This window comes from Dipodomys merriami, unplaced genomic scaffold, assembly GCF_024711535.1.
Source record: "Dipodomys merriami isolate MVZ:Mamm:240054 unplaced genomic scaffold, mDipMer1.0.p SCAF_4, whole genome shotgun sequence".
Lineage (NCBI taxonomy): Eukaryota > Metazoa > Chordata > Mammalia > Rodentia > Heteromyidae > Dipodomys > Dipodomys merriami.
In genome coordinates this window covers 90485713-90505601 of record NW_027205603.1, presented here as the reverse complement: position 1 = coordinate 90505601, position 19889 = coordinate 90485713, and positions in this window count along the sequence as shown.

Sequence of the window (19889 nt, the reverse complement as noted above, 5' to 3'; positions counted from 1 at the left end):
TTGCCCACTTATTTATTGGGCAGTTGTTTCTTTGAGGATTTGTTGTTGGGGAAATTCATATGTATTTATATATGTATATTTATATATATGAGAGAGAAATAGTATAGATACAGATATGGGCACATATGCTATTGATCATTATGTCAGGCCAGGCAAAGAAATGCAAATATCAGGAGTCCATGGGACTCATTTCAAATTAACCACCAGAAATCCAGAAGTGGAGCCTTGACTCAAAGTGATAGAGCACCAGTTTTGAGCACTCTATCAGCACTTGAATCAAGGACAGCGCCCAGGTCCCAAGTTCAAGCCCCATGACTGAAAACAAAAGGTTTCAAATTCATTTCTTTTAAAGTAGAAATTCATCCAGGAAGGTTTGCTGCTGTGTCTATAATCATAAATATCAGAATACGGATTAAAAGTAAGCCTGGTGAAGGTAGCTGATGCGTATAATTCTAGCTACTCAAAAAGCTGAGATATGGAGGAAAGTGATTCAAAGCCATACTACACCAACAAAAAATCCAAGAGACTCCATCTCCAAAAATACCCAGCAAAATATCAAGCTGGGGACACTGCTTAAGTGAAAAAGTGCCAAGCAAGCATTGAGTTTGAAATTATGACTGGCCAAGAAAGAAAGGAAGGAGGAAAAAAATGTTCAGGGCTAATATTTAATCAAATTTTTGATTAAGATAGAACTGTTTTTTTAATCACAGACTGCTTGTACTGTCATCCTTTAAAATATCTTAAAATGGCATTTACGTAGTGTCTTGTACATCTCATCTTTCATAACTTCTTTAGAGCATGGTTTATTTTCATTTGCAGATGATCGTGAGATGTTTCCTCCTTCAAGGACCACATGCCCTTAAGTCAGTGTGAGACTTGACTATTTTTAGCCTCATCTGTAATGTACTCTAATTAACCAGATTGTATTATTTTCATTTTTCTAGTTAAGCCCCTGTCTTCAAATGTATTCTGTTAGCAGTTTGCTGCATTTTCTCATTACATAAGCCTGTCTTCTTATTGGCTAGCTTCACTAGGTTTGCTAAGGTTTCTCTTTATTCTAGTGAATTCCTGTGTAGCTAATGATGCACTATATGCCTTTATGGATTTATCCTGTGTTTCATTTGCATTTTCATTCTTTTAGTCTTAGCATAAACTTTTCCAATCTTGAACTAAAAAGATATTAAATAATAAAAATCAACTAACATATTTTTCAGTAAACACAGTACCTGCTCTTCAAATTCCTACACCATAGATTTTCCTGTAGATATTGTATTTAGAATAGTTTTATTTTATTCTACTTTAGTATATTTAGATAATTTTTTGAATTTCAAAAAGTTTTACAATAGGGTAAAAATTTAACATGACCATCTAAGTGTCCAGAGCTTTCTGTTCAGTCACTCCTCCCATCATTTCTCCCAATCCTGTCTGACTCCTACCAATAGACTAATTCCATATTTCCTACTGCCTTTTTCATGTATGTACATTAACTATTCTTGTTCCTTTTTTCATCCATCCATACCTGGGGTCTCACTGGACTGCTCCAGTTTCAGTCCCACTACTCTGCCCCAGTTTCTCCTCTCTGATATATATTTTGTTTGTTAAACTGTTAATTGTTCAAAAGGCATACTCCATGTAGTTTCATTTCTGTAATACTATATTCAATTAAATCATGTATGTGAGCATATGCCTCTAAGTGTAACTTTCTCTCCACATAAAAAATGCATATTTTATTTTTTAGGTTTGATCTACTGCACTCAGAATGGTATTTTCCATGTACATCCATTTCCCTGAAAATGGCAACACTGCATTTTTCCTAATGGTTATATCAAAGTCACTTTTCCATCCATCTTTTAGTTTTTTATTCAACCGTTGTGGGCAGCTGAACAGTTTCTACAATGTGGCTATTGCAAACTGTGCTGTGATACACATGGGTAACGAAGGTGCCTGTGTAGTGTCCTGACATTCAGTATTTGGGATAAATGCCCGAGAGTGATATTAGGTGATATAACTGGATAACAAGGTAACTCCGTGTTAAATTTTGATGCCTTCCATAGTGGTTGCACTAACACACATTCCCACTAACAATGTATTAAGGTGCCAGTCCTGCACATCCTTGCAAACCTCCATTAATGAAGGCCATTCTTACTGGTATGCACTAGAATCTCAATGTTGTTTAGATTTGTATTTTCCTTATGGTAGGAAATGCTGAGAACGAACATGGACAATATTATGCTCAGCCTATGACAACCTAGTAACATAGATGTCTTCTGAACTATGAGGAAATCAAGTACCACACACCACGTGGGCACACAACAAGTGTCATTACTCCAGCTTCTTTGCTTCTGTATGCAGATTGATAGTAAACCTGAACCAAGACTCCTCTAATATCGTTATTTCCCAGAATACAAAATATTAAAAGAAAAAAATTAAAAAGTCAACAGAAAAGTTATTTGATGGGGGTAATATCTAAGTATGTGAAGTCCATTGCTTTAAAATGTACCTTCTCTTACTTTACTAAAGCCAGCAGCACAACCATGTTTATTGCAGTACTGTTTACCATAGCCAAAGTATGAAATCATCCCAGAGGCCTCTCGATGGAAGAATGGATGAAGAAAATGTGGTCTATATATGCAATGGAATTGTACTTATCAATTAGAAAGAATGATTTTGTACTTTTTGTAAAGAAATGGAAAGAATTGGGGACAATTCTGGTAAGTGAAGTAAGTCAGGCCAGATAGAGGAAGGTTGCATGTTTTCCCTTATAAGTAGAAGCTAAATATACCTGATAAAGAATAAATTCCTTGAGTGATGTGCAAGTGTATTAATGAACAGAAAAGTATTAGATTCAAGGGAAACTCACACAGTGTAATTCCTAAGAAAGGCAAAGTAAAAGTTCAACAAAATCAGCACCAGGATGTGGACACAGCAAATAGAATGGAGTCAAGAGGAAAGGAATAGATAACAAATAAAGAGAAAAGGTGAGGGGCGATGCAGTCAAGAATCCAATATATATCCTACAACATTAAGAAGAGTGAAGGAAGGGGTAGATAGGAGACTGATAGGTAAAAATGTTGAACAGGGTGACATTAATCAAGGTATATTGTATTCATCAACTTCTTTGTTAAATGGAAAGTCCGTTGTACAACTATTTAGCAACAGTCTTTGTAAACTTGTAGGTGTTCCAGAACATAGAAATCAGTTTGGGATATGGAGAAAGTTAGTCCTATATCTTGTAAACTTTTCATGATTCCTCATTAAGATGAGCATTCTGTCAAATAAGGATTGACTTCCTAGTTCCCAGACATCATCTTCCTGCCATGTGCTCCCTGGATGAGAGACTATAAGGATGCTCTGGAGGGCTCTTTCATAAGAATGCTTATCCTATTAATGGGGTCTCCACCTTTATAACCTCATAAACTACCAAAAGCCCATCTCTTAATACCATCACATTTGGGGTTATGGTTTCAATATATAAAATTTAGGAGAATTTAAGGATTCTGCCTATAGCAATGTTCTCACTAAAACCTGCACACACTGAAAGCTCCCATTTTCCCTGTATACTTCAAACCTTTCTTTGTGACATCCTTCAGATTGTTTCACTTATTCTTCCAATGAACCCTGTGAAACAAAGGGATTTTTAGCTGCCTTTGAGTTGTGCTATTCAAGCACGAGAGCTCACGAGAGGTGAGTACTCAGCATAATAAAGTTGGTGGAATACTTTTGCTTTGTTTATAAACAGCAAAGAGATCAACAAAAACCTCTATCATTTCAACCAAAGTACTAACGAGGGTAGAAGAAATTTTGTTTATTTTGTATCTTTCCTACTACACATAGAAGTCCCATGAGGGTAGAGATTTTAGAACTGCCTGATACTTGAAAAAAACTCATATATGAGAGATGGAGGAAGGAAGAAAGGAATGAGTGATCAGTAGCTGGGCTGAGTTGAGAGTGCCAAGACACTGTGTCAGTCACTTCACCAGAACTCCTGCACATCCTTGTGCCGATGCTCTAAAGGAAAGTTCATTTCCAACATCTTTTAGGTAAGAAACTGAAGTTCAGGTGCACAGTGTGTACCTAGTTTTAAAGCTCTGGCAATTTGAATCTGGAAATTTGAATACATTTGCATTTATCATTATGCTTTATTTGTTTCTCCTGACTTTTTATCTAGATGTTGACTTCAACTCAAATGCTTTAGGCTTTGATCAGTCTTAATTATTTTTAGTTAAAGACTATCTATCTTTACCTCTCAAGCTCGCTCTCACACCACACACACACACACACACACACACACACACACACACACACACACACACACACACACACACACACACACACACACACACACACACACAGTAGCTCGGAAAAGAAATTCATTTAATGTGGTCCCATCTGGAAGAAATCAGTGTCTAACCACCTAAAATCTGTCTTTGGGATGTTGACAATAGCTCCAGAATTATAGAGAAGAATACAGTGGAGTAAGGAAATAGCATGTGCAGTTAATTAGTTTGGGTCAAACTTTGATCCATTTGAGCATTATCTCAGGAGATAATATAAGGCAGGAACTTAATGAACTGGGCAATAAAGACTCAAAAAAAAAAAGAAGTTACATGCACAAAAATGAGTTAGATAGGACAGTGACTAATTTTCCTTTAAGACACTGACTAGATATATCTAGATGCCAAAAAGTAGTCCAGAATAGGACAGTGTAAAAGCTGGTGGCTGATGGCCTTTGGGTAGAGAAATTCTTCCTCTTCAATTGTATTGAAAATACTCTCCTCTACATGTCTTCCACCATGACACAAAGGAGATATAAGGTAAATTTAGAACTAGTCAAACTTGTATTAACAGTTATATATGAACACCTCTTACGTAATTGACTTAAGTACTTTCACTTTGCACCAGTCTGACTCAAAAAGTATATGGCAGAGTATACGTTGGACTTTTGACTGCATTTTCCTCCTCCTCTTCTCTTTATTTGTAGTCTACTCCTTTCCCTTGGACCCCACCCCACTCCTTTCAAAGTACCTTCTTCCTGGTGTTCATTTGTTGAAATTTGTACTTGCTTTTCTAAGACATGTATGAGTTCTCTCTCAAATCTCCCATATTTTGGTTAATATATTTATATACACTTGCATATCACTCAATGAATTTACTTATACATTCATAAGGAATAGTTAGCCTATATGAGAAAACATGCAATCTTTCTCTTTGGGCCTGACTTATTTCATTTACCATCATTTTTTCAAGTCTTTTCATGTCTTCACTAATGTTACAAATCATTCTTTCTAATGGATGTGGATGAGTAAAATCACACACATATAATATGTAGTTTATATATATATATATATATATATATATCACATACATATATATAATATTTTTTTCTTGATTCCTTCATCCATTCAGGGAGCATCTGGACTGATTCTATACCTTGGTTATGTTAGTGCTTCAATGAACATGGTTGTTCTGGGGGCTTTACTATAAATTGGTTTGTGATCTTTTGGATAAAAGTGAGGGAAGGAGAGGGGTGGGAAGGATGGTTTAGAATATTGAAAGGGGTGACATTGATCAAAATGCATTGTATTCATAAAATGTGTTGTTAAATGGCAACTCCTTTGTACCACTTCTTAAAGCTACTAAAGAAAAGAGTGTTTTTAACAAAGAGAGAAATGAAAGTGGAAAGCAGGATGCCAGGCTATTGTCTTGCTTTTAGTTACCCTTCAGCTATCTGCAGGCCCAAGTGAGCAGTCATTCAACGCATCAACAAAACAGCCTCTATGTGCCTGTTACAGCGCTACTAAATTTTATGTTATATATAATCAATATCTACACCTCCTTCTCATTCTACAGTTGGACTTGCTGTACTATTTAGCCCAAATGTCCTTATCAGAAGAGAAATAATTTTATCTTTCTACTGAATTTACACAAATTCTTGTATGTCATTGTTTGAAATATAATAGCATATATGTTTCTTTCCTAACAGAAAGAGAAATAACCCCTCAGAGTTGCAACATGGGAAAGTACTCTGCACAGCCTCCAAATGAAGGCTTGCAAAGTTAAGCTGGTCTTGTTCCTTAAAGCAAAACTAGTAATATGAGTCTTTCAAGGACCAGTTGAGGTCTTTGGGTGGCATGGATCTTATGGAAAATGGCAGGAAATTCAGATATACTAAGACAGGAACTTCAGATATATGAATATGTAATTTGACAAGCACACACACACATATATATGTGTATATTGGTGGATATCTGTGTGTGTATGCACATATACAGATACATATGTGTGACAAGAGTCCCAAATTAACAAATACCTGCCCTACCCCTGATGACTGTAAGAAGTGTACCTATGTCTTAGAATATCACACACCAAAACATTACATGCTCAATGAAAAGATTCCTGCCCTAAGATTTAAGATGTTCAGAATCTTGGCATACAGCTCCAGGGAAAGACACAATTCATTACAGGAATCCTAATTTCTTCTCTATCTATAGTGATATAAAAGGCTGGTGGAAGATGCACTTGGCACTGTATTAATGGATGCTAATTAAAGTCCTGCTTTGGACAAAAGGAAACAGCTGAAGAAAGCAGAACACAATAGAGCCTCACAGATGGCTCCTGGAACAGGCAAGGTGGGCTGGAGAGGGTTGGTGATTAAGATACAACACTGCAGAACTTCTAGCAGCTGAAGCAGTTCTGTTTGCTTCATGTATAAACAGTAGAAAGGTAATTATTCATATGTAAATTGTGATTTTCTTTTTCTCTCTCCTTTCACAAAAAATACTTATTCACTATAAATTAAGACTTTTAACAAGTAAACGAACTGAACATGATTCTGTGGGTTCTTTTATATTTCCTTTTCTTTTCCTGTTCAATTTCTGCTTTTAATGGTGTCCTCCCTTTAGATGTGCTTTCGCAAATGAAAAGAAAAAAAAGAAAAGAAAAGAAAAAGAAACACATGCACTAACATCTGGAACTGCTTAAAATCAATTTCTTTTTTCCTTTATTTTTCTATTCTATAACTAAAAATGGACTTTCCAATTTACATCGTGCTTTTCTCCTCCCTTTCCTTTATCAAATAAATAAATAAATGCCATCTGGTCTAACAGCTCAGTTGCCAATTATCAGCCTGCGGCAATCCAAAACTGCCAGATAGTCAACGCAGAAAAATATGGTTTCAAAAAGAAATGCTAGCAGAGCCTTTGCACTAGTGTGGGTTGGCACCTTGCCAAAGTAAAGCCCCATGCAAATACTACCTTGTCCCCTGGGGCTCACAAAAAAAAACCCTTCAATCTGGGTTTTGGTATATTAGCACCTTGACTCATTCTAATGAAGACATCTTCAAACCTCAACTGTTTCATAGTTAATGAAACATATTGATAGCACAGAAAATCAGACCAGTAATTCTGATAACGCTGTGGTGTTTGCAATGAAATGGATTTTTTTTCCTTCTTCGTTTTGCCAAGATCACAGTGAATTTTGGCCATTGCCAGCAAGGTACTGCTAGCAGACTTTTTATCTGGGGCCCAGATGAACTAAAGCTGATGAAATCAACAAATATTATTAGTCTTTTATATTCAGTCTCATGGGGACATAATCCATACCTGTTTTGGTTACTTTAAAAAACAACAACTATAAATCCCCATTGAAGGTTTAGCATCATCAGGAACTCACTCAAAATTGATATCTTAAAAGAAATTTCCCTAGGAATCTCCTTCAATCTACCTCTTCCACTCAGTCATTCAATGACCAAGACTGTACCCATAAAAAATAGCAGTGGGATTTTTTTTCATTAAAAGACAAAGTGCTTTTCCTGAAGCTCTAGAATTAATTAAGAGCAAGAGAAAAGTTTGTCATCAATGTCCATACTTCGTATCTGTATGTTTGCCTTGAGTCAGTTTTCCCTGTAGTTATTTTCCAGCCATCTTGGAATCCAACAGATTGAAATGGACCCTGTTTTAAGTTCATGAGCAATCACAACATTTTTAATCTATGCAAAGTCAGATAATAAGAATAATTAGCTCTTATTCTGTTGACATTGATTGGCTTCATGCTTTAAAAATAATTTAGAAGGTATAATGGAAATGTGAGAGAATTTAAATAAATTCCTGGCAACGATTTTCATAGTCAGGTATTTTTATACTTCAGGTGTTAAGATGATCAGCCCCATTCTTTTTTTGGAGATACTGCTGTTTAGACCAAGGGCCATATGCTTCAGAGGCAGGTGCTCAAAAACTTAAGCCTCACTTCCAGCCCTTTCTGCTTTAGTTATGCCTTGAATACAGTCTTGCATTCTTTGGACTACAAGTTTTCTATGTATGGTTGCCACATAGTTAAGAAGACAGTTACACAGCACTGTACTCACTTTCTGTTGGGTGAGATGGGGTATGTTAAACAATTTTGCACAGGCATCAAACATGGAATCTTCTGATCTCAGCCTTTGAACTACCCTACCTAGCTAAATGATTGTTCTCGTACAAATAGTGATGGCAGAGCTGATAGTGTGAGAACTTATATTTATTAAATTATATGCCAGTATCATAAATATTATTACCATTTTATGTTTCATCACTAAGTTCCTTATCTCCTCAGGCAGAAATGTTGCTATCTCCTATTCACTGTGATACCAAAAATGGACAGATCATTACGTCACCTTCCTAAGATGCAAAGATTCAAACAGCATCTTCTGTCTCATCCATTCACACGTACCTGGAATGAATATTTGCCAGATTTAGACATTTTAAAAGAAGAAAAAATTGCAATGCATTACTTTTCACAGTGTCTTGTAAACACTGAAATTTAAAAAAAAAAAACTAGTATTTCTTGAATATATTTTAGGCATCTTTCCTGATGAAAGATCATGAAAGTAGTATTTCTTTATTTGAAATACTTTTAGGTACCTACTATCTGCAAGAACACACATTTCTTAGGTACCGACTATCTGCAAAAACACACATTTCTAGTAGATAGGCTCCCAAGATGAATAAACCATTTTTTAAATCAGGAAGATTATTCTTAAGTAATTAGTACATGAATAGTCATAGGAATCTGGTGTGACTTCGTAGCAGAAGAAAAGTGTCACAGCCCTAAAATGTCATCAAGATACAAGCAGCTTGCCTGCATTTGGAAATAGAGGCTTGAGAAAGGTAGTCATTCCAAACAGAAAATAGTTGCAGAGCATCTCAATAAAAAATGCAAGGACTAGTAATAGAAGGGACAAAGCATCTCCTCAGCGAGAAAACAGAAATTCAGAAGATATAGTTTTTAGTCAATATACTATTTTCAGAAAATGTAAAATTACCTCTTTGTCCTGGAAATGTCTGTATGAAAGAGAGAAAGGGAGAAACTATTGTTCAGTGGTTATTTAGTTGATATAAACTATGCAAGTAATTATAGACTTCCCAAATCAAAGAAGGGCATTCCAAATTCTTCCTAAGACAACTATGAATTCAATAAAGGAATTTCCAGAGACCTGAGATAATATGGGATAGTCACTTAAAGTTATTATTTTGATAAAAGTGTGGAGGGAAAATTGAAGAGCTGCAGGTGATTCAGAGGCCCAACGGTGATGATATCATAATAATTCAAGTTAAAGTCTTTCCATAGGAGATGGATGCATTAAGGAAAGTGACTGGATATGGTTTGAACATTAATCACCTGTGGTTCTACTCAGCCAGACTTGGAACTGAATGGGTGAGCAAATGTTCCGAAATATAATAGGAGAGGATTTTGATCGCAGAGATGAGGAGATTAAGTATTGTGGCTGCAGATGTTTGATGCTTTTAATTATAGTTGCAGATGTTTTTTTTAAGTACGTTTTACTATTCTCTATCTTGTCTCCTGAAATCATTGGACTCTAAATTAGCGATGTTTGTGATGTGAAAGAATTCCCGTCTTAAAGGGGAATTAGTCATCATTTAAAGGAAAGTAAGCCATCTTCTGTCTTATTTTACTGATAATCAAATCAAGGCTAATGGACAGAAAGTGACCATACTTGCTAAGAATATGAAGCAAAGTTAACACCAAACTGTATGCGAGATCAGTCCAGTGTGACTTAGAAATCAAGGAAGCTTGTGGTTTATTCCTGGTATTTCACATCTTCCTGAGCATTCTTAACCCAAATGACCCAATCAACTTCTGCAGGTAGAACAGGAACCTGAGCCAATCTTGCAGAAAGAGAGCAAACAAATCAAAACAAAGCATCAGCCTTGCAATTTTCAGTCCAAAAGCTGTCCATGATAAAGATAAACTCTCTACGTGTACTGAAAGTGTTTAGTAGGACTTGCCTTTGTCTGTGACCTCAGTGTTACAGGAAGGCTTTTGCTTCTTTGAATTTCCATCACAAGGAATTCATTTTTCTAGAGCATTAGCAACACAGACTGCTAAGTTCAAAAGGTAAGGGGTCAAGTCTACAGGGACAACTTTAGTTAAAATGTACAATGTCTTATTATTAATTTTTGTTCCTGTGATACTGAAGAATTGAACCCAGGGCTTCACACATGCTAGGCTACACTCCCAGGCCCTAGAGTGTATAATTTCCTTCATCTTCAAGCTCCTTTTCCAAATAATAAGACTAATCAATGTGCATATATCTCAGAAGTTCAGATAATAAGCATGAAAGAGGAGAAGCCTTGAAATTCCCTGTACCCTCACTTTCATGCCAGTTGAACCTGCAAATTTGAGATAAAGCCTCCACTTGCTGTTGCACATTTCAGTTCTAGACTAGAATCTGGTTTTAGGCTAGCTTAAGTTCAACACTGAATTCCCTGATAACCTTCTGAGCCCATTATCTTCATTTCAAAAACAATCCTAAAGCCCCTCTTTTGTCCTGCTGGCTTATACCACTTTCTCTTCCTTTGATATTTTACTTTGTGTTTTCTTCCAGATACAATGTTTCAACCTATACATGCTTCTTGTGGAGGTGAAATCCTAACAGTGTTTGACCCCGGGGGCATTCTGTCACCCATGAATCAGGCCCAGGAAAGCACTGGGCAAGTCGCAACCAAAGCCCATGTCTGCTCACTGTCCTTATGAACCGTATTTCCTTCATTGTAGATTACCTGAATGATGCAGATTCTTGGTGTTTTATTCTTTTTGCTTTACTCTGAACCTCTGGTTTCTATTACCGGATATCTCATTAGCCAAAGTAGCCCCGATGTCTTCTAAGCCTTTGACATAGTTTTGTCCCCAAACTGTCAGCATATCAAAGGCAGACACTTAGGATCCAGACAGATTGAGGTTGAAATCCCTATTCGGGTTACATAATAGGACATTGATTGAAATTTCTCCTGGTGAAAATACTGAATCACTTATTGCCTCACCTCTGAAAGTTATGATACACAGAACAAGTGTCATCTGTCTCTCTGTCTCTGTCTCTGTCTCTCTGTCTCTCTCTCTCTCTTTCTCTCTCTCTCTGTCTCTCTCCTGCTATTTCTTGTAATTCAGAATACCGTGATTGCAATGTTGGTGCTCTAGGATGAGGTCTAAATAACTCTCACAGGTGACAGTCTCCACTCTGCAATCTATTCTCCATGCAATATCCCAAGGGCTTATGCATGCGAGTTAGGTTACTTGGTGGCCTTCTTTAAAACTGCTATTGTTAGAATATTGATAGAATACAAGCACAAGCATTAGTCTTATCACACAGGGTAACTCAAGAACAGACTGTGCTCACAATAGTGGTCCTATAAGTTCATATTGCCTACTGACACTGTGCCATATAGGTTCCTGTGAGTATAGTGTTCACAGAGTAATGAAATTTCCTAATGCTGCACTACACAGACTTTATCCTATAATTCTAGGATGCAGGCCTACCCACAATTGCAAGGTTCCTGACCCCATACTTTGACCTGTTTCTAGACTCCCTGTCCTCTTCATGGTGATGGGAACAATCAGACTTACAATTTCTTAACCTTTCACATTCATGAGAGCCCAAAGCTTTCCAGAGCTTTCTGTTCCTCCACTGGATAGGTGAAGCCAGGAAATCGGCTAATTCTGTACTTTCATCTCCACAATTCTCTCCCCTGTGACCCAGCTTTCATGACCATTGTGCTTAGCTCTATCTGCTTGCAAATAACACCATGTTCTGAATTATTAACTACTCTGGAGATGTATTATTTACTTATGTATTGATCATTGGTTTCTTTTTCTCCTTGTGTATATTACTTCTTGTAAAAAGTTACTTCAGTTGGCTTACTCCAAGATGACACTGTTGTTAGGAACAGACACTACAGTCAAGATTCCCAGCTGGATTCCTGATTTCATCTCTTAATAACTGTGTGGTTCTGAGTAATTTTCTTAATGTAATTATTTTCTCTTAAAAAATCAGCTCTGAAATGCTTAATTTCAGTCTATTTTCCATCTTATTTATATCTATGTATAGCACATTTTTTGCATTCTATTATAATAATTGAATTATTATCCTCAGATTCCTAAGAGTGAAACTCACACAAAAGTTTCTCAATAAATAGATGCTAGCATAGTACTTGGACCACAAGTACTATAAATAATATTAAGGTGCTATAAATAATAGGAATAATGAGGAGATGGACATGCAGTTCAGCAGAACAGCATTCACCAGTGCGAGGGTTTGAGCACAGCACATCAACAATATCAACACCACCAATAATAATATCTTTATTCTTTACCAACACCAACTACAGCAACATTGACTGTGCCAAGTTTCAGGATATAAAATGATGTACAGAAACAAATGAAAACCATACAGTCTCTTGATTTATTCTGTCCCTACACAGATATTTAATTTCCTGAGATGTTTTCAAGAAGCTGGAAATACAGAGGGTTAAGAAAATAAAGTTGTTACTTTACAAATATTACAAGCCAGGGCCAGATACAGGACTCTAAAAAATCATCTGTTCTTATGGAGCTTTGAATGAAAGTACTTAAATCTTAACAAAGTGATTCACAGTTTCCTGATGGGAGCAGAATGTTTTCACAAAGTAGGCACTGAGTGAATAGCAGTTGTAATTAAAGTGGAAATTCTTTTCAGAAGAAAGTCAGTTCAGGGAGATTGAGAAGCCTGTGATCACTCAAAACCTGGGCGTGGGGGGGAGAAAGGGAGTGGAGTTGGGAAGGGAACATTGGGAGGAGGTTATAGGCTGGGAGGATTCAGATGCACTTTAAGATCAGATGAGTGACTTCAATGGTTTAGGGGTTGAGCTTTATCCAGACACTCAATGGGCAATCTGAAAAGTTGCTTAGATTTGGAATTCCAAAGATTATTTCAGTTAATTCATTCTAATTCCTAATCAATGAATAGTGCATTTATTTTGGATAAGAGGAAAGACCACAGCTTTGCAACCTTTCTTGACATCGATAATGAGAACCAGGCTGAGGCTGCAGCCACAAAGAAGATAGGAAAGAAGTGGATTTTAAGAGATTTTCAAACATAGTTCTAATTTGGCTGCCCCAGGGATGTTATTTGTGACAGAGGGAGAAATCCAAAGACACACTGATATGTCTATTTTGGAAGATAGGGATTTTTATGCAAATAATGTGTATAGGAAATACAGGAATAGAAATAGCTCAGTGGTATTCAAGTCTGAATTTGGATATTTTACTTTTGACTTGTGATACATTGACCTAGATATACTTGTTAGCAACTCATTAACTGCTACCTATACGACTACATTTGTGAAGGATTTATATGTAAGGTGGTCTTGCCAATTCAATTAGGAAAACCCCAGCTTTTAAATTAAGGTCTAGAATAATTGCTCATACCAACTCCCTGTATCGTGTTCAGATAAAAAATTTTGAAAACTCAGGTTATAAGGAAATGTACATTTAATGAACTGAGAACTCTTTCTTGAATAGGAAAATATAGTCTAATGTAGAAGGTAGATCTAGTTGGATAAAGTATGTTTAAAAATTAATATCAGAATGAAAGGAGGGGTTTCTGATGTCTACCTCAACATCGGGGTTCGGGGGTTAACGTTGAGGCAGCAGGTAACACCTTGAACAGGAACTCTGTGTGAAATGCCATTGTAGGAAGGCGGCCTTCCTAAGGAAGGGAAAGGAGGTAGAATCCTGAGAATTCTTTTATTTTATTTTATTTTATTTGTGAACATACTGTACAGAGGGGTTACAATTACATGGGCAGGATAATGCATACATTTCTTACCAAGCATTGCAGCCTCCTCCTTTGTTTACCCTTCACCTCCCTTCCCAGCCTCCCCCCTCCCCCCCATCACAATCCTTCCCCCCCCCCACCGACGTTGTAAAGCTCGTTTTTGACATGACAACTTGTACTTCTCATTGTTGCAACAGGTCCACCTGTATCCTTAAATGACTTGTTTTTCCCCATCTCCTCCACAAGTTATACTGACATCAAATATAGTGAAAGCAGGGGTTATACTGTGGGGGAGGGACATACAAAGCAACAAAAAAATAATCTTATAAATGTGTTAGAAACAAGTGCATGAAAGAAAAAAAAACATTAAAATACATATCTAAGGGTTCATTTTCCTAACATCACATTATCTGACCTTTTCCACTTGACTCATTCCCCTATGACCCAGCAATCCCACTTTTGGGCATTTACCCAAATGTTTACAAACAAGACCACACTAAAGCTACCAGCACAACTATGTTTATTGCAGCATTATTTACCATAGCTAAGATATGGAACCAATATATACACAATGGAATTCTATGCCTCCATCAGAAAGAATGACATTGCCCCATTTGTTAGGAAATGGAAAAACTTGGAAAAAATTATATTAAGTGAAGTAAGCCAGGCCCAAAGAAACATAGGTCCCATGGTTTCCCTTATTTGCAATATCTAGTATATGTATGAGTCAAGCGGAATCCTGAGAATTCTTAAGATTCCTGAGCATCTCGGGAATCCAGGGTGAATCAAGCACAGTTATCCTCACATAGAGAGGGGGGACCCACGGAGCTGAGGGATTGAATGTCTCAAAGTCAGTGACTTCTTGCAAAGGAAGCCACCAGCCTTGCCTTTGGGGATGTGTGCAGAGATGCATGAATCCAGAAACTTTTCAATGAGGACTCAGCTGTCTTGTGAATGAAAATAGAAGGCCCCTCACTAAGAAAGGTGAGAAGACATGAATGAAACTCTCACTGTCTATGCTGTGAAGCTGACCTAGCCTTCAATGTGATGGGGGCTGGGGGATGGGGGGGAATGTTATAACTAACACTGTCAAAAACAGCATCCGTCTCAAGTAACAAAAGTAAGATGCTCAACCTGTCAGAAGCCGACGGCATTAATAAACTGTTAAAATGTACATCTCAGGTGAAGGCTCCTCTGCACCCAAGGGATAAAGCTGGATTCAAATTTCTCAGGAAGATGATGTCCTTCCTTAATAAGAGATGTTACTTCTAGCAGAGAATTGTTCTGGTCTAACGTGATGCACTCAGTACCCGACTGAATGGCTACTTGTGGCACAGCCCTTTATTTCCTGAGACCTAATGGCACCTTCAGAAAGACCAAAAAAGGAAATCTCACAGAAGAGATTCTATTGGTTTGGACTCAGATGAGCATAGCAGCAAGTGTGCTGTTTGCATTCAAATGGCTAAATCACAGCACCTGGCCTCAGGGTTTATGTCCCCATGGTTTCTGGACCTCTTTATTAATAGTTGATGAATATCTAGAGTAAGGATATTTGAAGAAAATCAAGGAAGAATGAAATATGGCTTTCCTTTCTGTCTTTTTGATTAATTTATTACCTTTATATTTCAATTTACTTTTTATCTTTAACTGGTTATATAAAGGATTTCAATTCAACATGCCAATTTATGTGTACAACACATCCTGAGCAATGTCATCCTTCCATCGTTCCTCCCCAGCAATACTGAAGTTCCCTTTCCTGTCCATTTCCTCACATTTGCAAGTTTCATTTTCACGTGTGTACATTGAGGGTTATGATTGCATTGGCCAACCCTTCCTCTCTCCATCCACATACTGCCCTTTCCTACCTGCACTGATGTACCACATGTCCCAGCTTCCCCACATTCATTTTAATGAATAGGCTGTAATTGGTTGAAGGGGATACACCAAGGAGTCTTACCCCTGAGTATACCATACTTGAGTCACTTGTGTATACAGCCTCTGTTCTTAAAACACTCACTCATCCTTTGAGAAAAGGAAATGCCCTCTTTCCTTCCTTACAATATTCTCCAAGGCTCATGCCTCTAATCACACATACTATAGAGGTGGAGATTAAGAGGACATGGAAAGAAGCCAGCCTGGTAAAAATGTTAGTGAGATTCTCCAAGTTAGTTAACAAGTTGGACATGGTGGCTCATCTCTGTAATCTTAGATCTGTTGGAGACACCAGTATAAGGATGAAGACTCAAAGCAAAAGTGATATCCTACCTGAAAAAGAGCAAGCTAAGTATTTGGGGTCATAGTTAAAGTAGAATAGTCTAGCAAATGGTCTAACAACCATTCTGTTGTTCCCCTTCCCTTCCCTAATTTAAATAAATGTACATACAATACCAGGGTACCAAAATCAAATACAGTGACTACAGGGGATATACCATAGAGGTATAAAACTAAAACAAAAACAAAATCACATAGTACATTAAGCACATTTCTTCAGGGCGGTCTTAGTAACAGACACAGCACCCCAAGGTGCACTTGGGAGACCGGAGCAGGTCACTGGATGGGCCTGGGGTACCACAGGGAGGCCCAGACAGCAGTTACCACAGGGAGATGGCCCATGTCTTCCCGCCTACCGCGCAGATGAGACCCTGTTTACAAGCGTAGAAGTGCGGCCCTGCTCACACCAGCAAGCTCCAAGATGCCTTCGAAGGCGACACAAAGACCTGCGATCTCTGACCACACTGCCCAAACACCGAACCAGCGCTCTGAGGTCCAAGCCATTCATGTCCAGGCAGCCAGTGGCTGGACACCAGACTCTGGCTGGCGTCAGGGGTGTGGTCTTGGCGCCTTAGGAAGATAGACAGTCCCTATTACATGACAGACAGCTGAGCAGTTGTCTTAGGGATTCACATATAGTTGGATGCTTAAACAGACTTGATACATTTGCAGAGAGTTGAATACTGTAAGGTGATCAGTCCTTCAAAGAAAATGGAGACAGCTATGGGAACCATAAACACTGAGAAAATCATCTAAGGAGGTATATAGGGCTCTGTGTGTGTGTGTGTGTGTGTGTGTGTGTGTGTGTGTGTGTGTGTGTGTGTGTGTGTGTGTGTATTACCATCTAAGAAAGTGAACTGAGGATTCCCAGTGGGTCCTAGAAGATGGGTTGAGTTGAGTGAGGAACTATCTAGATGGAAATTTCCAGAAAGGAAAATGGGCAGAACAGTCTGAAATTCTCTGCATAGTCATCCCCTGAGATGGGGGAGGGGGGCTAGAGGAGGTGAAGAACGCACTCACATCTTGTTTAGCCTGTGAAAAGAATAAACATAAAAAAATTACTCTTGCTAATAAATCCATTTCCTGCACACATCACCTATTTCTGTAAGGAAGAAAGAAAATAAAAATAAATAGGAAAAATCAGTTTTGCTAATAACTTCATTTCCTGCAGACATGGCCTGCTGCGGTAAGGGGTAGGGAAATGGCTCTCTTCCAGACAGACCACCTTAACATTACCTAGCACTTTGCAACACACTAGTCCTGAGATGAGAAATTAAAAAAAGAAAAAGAAACTATGGACTCTATCAAATGTCAGAGAAAATTGCTGTGTTCCAAATGGGCTACTTTGAACTACATTTGTTACAATCTATTGCTAATTTCATAGAGTGCAAAAAAAAAAATTAGCTTCTCCTTAATTGGCAGTTGCAAAGGAATCTCCCCAGGAAACTTCCTTCTAAGGGAAGATTTAAAATTCCATTAGTAACAATAACAGCATTGAAGCCAAGAGGAGGTACAATTAGTCTGATCTTTTGTTTAAAATATTCAGAGTAATTTGTGTGTGTGTATGTGTGTGTGAGAGAGAGAGAGAGAGAGACAGACAGACAGACAGACAGACAGACAGACAGACAGACAGACAGACAGAGACCATGAGACCAAGACACAGAGAGATTAAAGGCCATTAGTTGAATGATTGATAATGGAACCTTTCTAATTATATCAGCCCTTTTCAAAGGAGACAGGTCATGGAACTTATAGATCCACAACTAGAACTCTAAAGAGTTTTTGACAAATCACTATAATTTGAAATAGAATTATTGAAGAACAAGACAGATGTGAAAAACTCGTTTCTTTTTCATGCAAGCATTGGAGAGTGACAAGCTGAGCGTTTGCTTCCATAATAGAATCAAGTGTCCCAAGTCTGGTGACATGGTCTGGGGTTGATAACACAAGATTTTCAAAGGCCAACGAAGTGAAACAGAGACTGTCCTCAACTCTAGGAGGGGAAAAACCAGATGTATCTTATTTCCCATTGTGCAGTGATGACTTATTTCAAAATAAGTTATTTTCCTTTTGTAAACAGCACTTGTCCTTCTTATAGAAGTTTAAAATAAGAAAAATTATATATTTTTACACTCAACAACTGCCTGGTAAACTTCTACCAAAGCTCATTTCCCACATTGAATAGTTTTAAAGGCTTGAGATTTAAATAGAGATAGATAGATAGATAGATAGATAGATAGATAGATAGATAGATAGATAGATAGATAGATAGATAGGTAGGTAGGTAGATAGATAATCTCCAATGTAATAGTCTAATTTTATTCTACTTGCTATCAATGTACTTTTCCTAATAGCAGTAGAATGCTTTAATATTTTAAATGTCTACATATTATCTTAGTGTGATACTTGAATGTTGTAAGTCTATTTTTTAAAGGAATGCAAAATATATGCTTATGTCCTGAGATCACTATGGGAAATTTTTGTGTACTTTACTATTATAAATCATTATCTGAAAAATTAATTGTGTCAGCTAATAAAAATGTTGCCAGATTGTTTTTAAAAAATCTCCAATACCTATTGAGTAAATTCATCCAACACCAATAAAAAAGAATTAGTTTCATATCGGTAGCCTTCGGGGCTCAAAAAATATAAGCTTCCAAAGATCACACCTTGCTTGTTCAACTCAAGTCATAGATTAACACACCACAAAATGTGCATTGCTAACCAGCAGGGAAATTCTCAGGTTGGAAAAAAATGTCTGGTAATTCAGTAGAGACCATCAAGTTTACTGTCTTAATTCTATCATTCATCATTTTTCAAATTCCATTTTTCTTGAAAGCTTTCCATACCAGTGGCCAGAGACGCAACTGCAATTGGTGTCCATCCCTTAAACGACCAGTTTGTGTGACACTCTTGTAAACTGGGAAGGCATTGTGTGTGTATCTATAGGTTTAAGTATGTGTGTTTTTGTGTCTGTGTCTATGTACTATGTACTATTGGAGAAATGGTGACCACTAATTCATAGCTTTCACTACTAGATTTTATTTGTCTTGCTACCATGAGTGGAAATAATAGCCAACACCAGTGAGTGCTTAGATTATGTAAGTTGTAGCTGATCCTACAAAAACCTTTCTGTGTTAGTAAAGATAAGTCCCTATTTCTCTCTATACCTGAAAGATGGGTGTCATTGTAATTTCTCCTGAATTATGCAGAATTTATGAGAGAATAAAAATTAAGAGATTTTATAAAGAATCACAACATAAGAAATGTTAGTCTGGGAAAGAAAGATTACAACTCTTGTTTTGCTGATAGAGGAGGGCAAAGGCTAGTCTTTATTCTCACAAAAGGACACTGCACACAGTGTTATTGCTGCTTCACCACACTGTATGGAATACATTCCCACAGATCCTGGAAGTGTGCCCCAGTCACACACTTAATGGAGTCAGTATTTGAGGTCAGTCCCTCCCTTGGAAGACCTAACATCTCCTCTGTTCCCTTTTCCACCCCAGAGGCACAATCCCCTTCATTATGC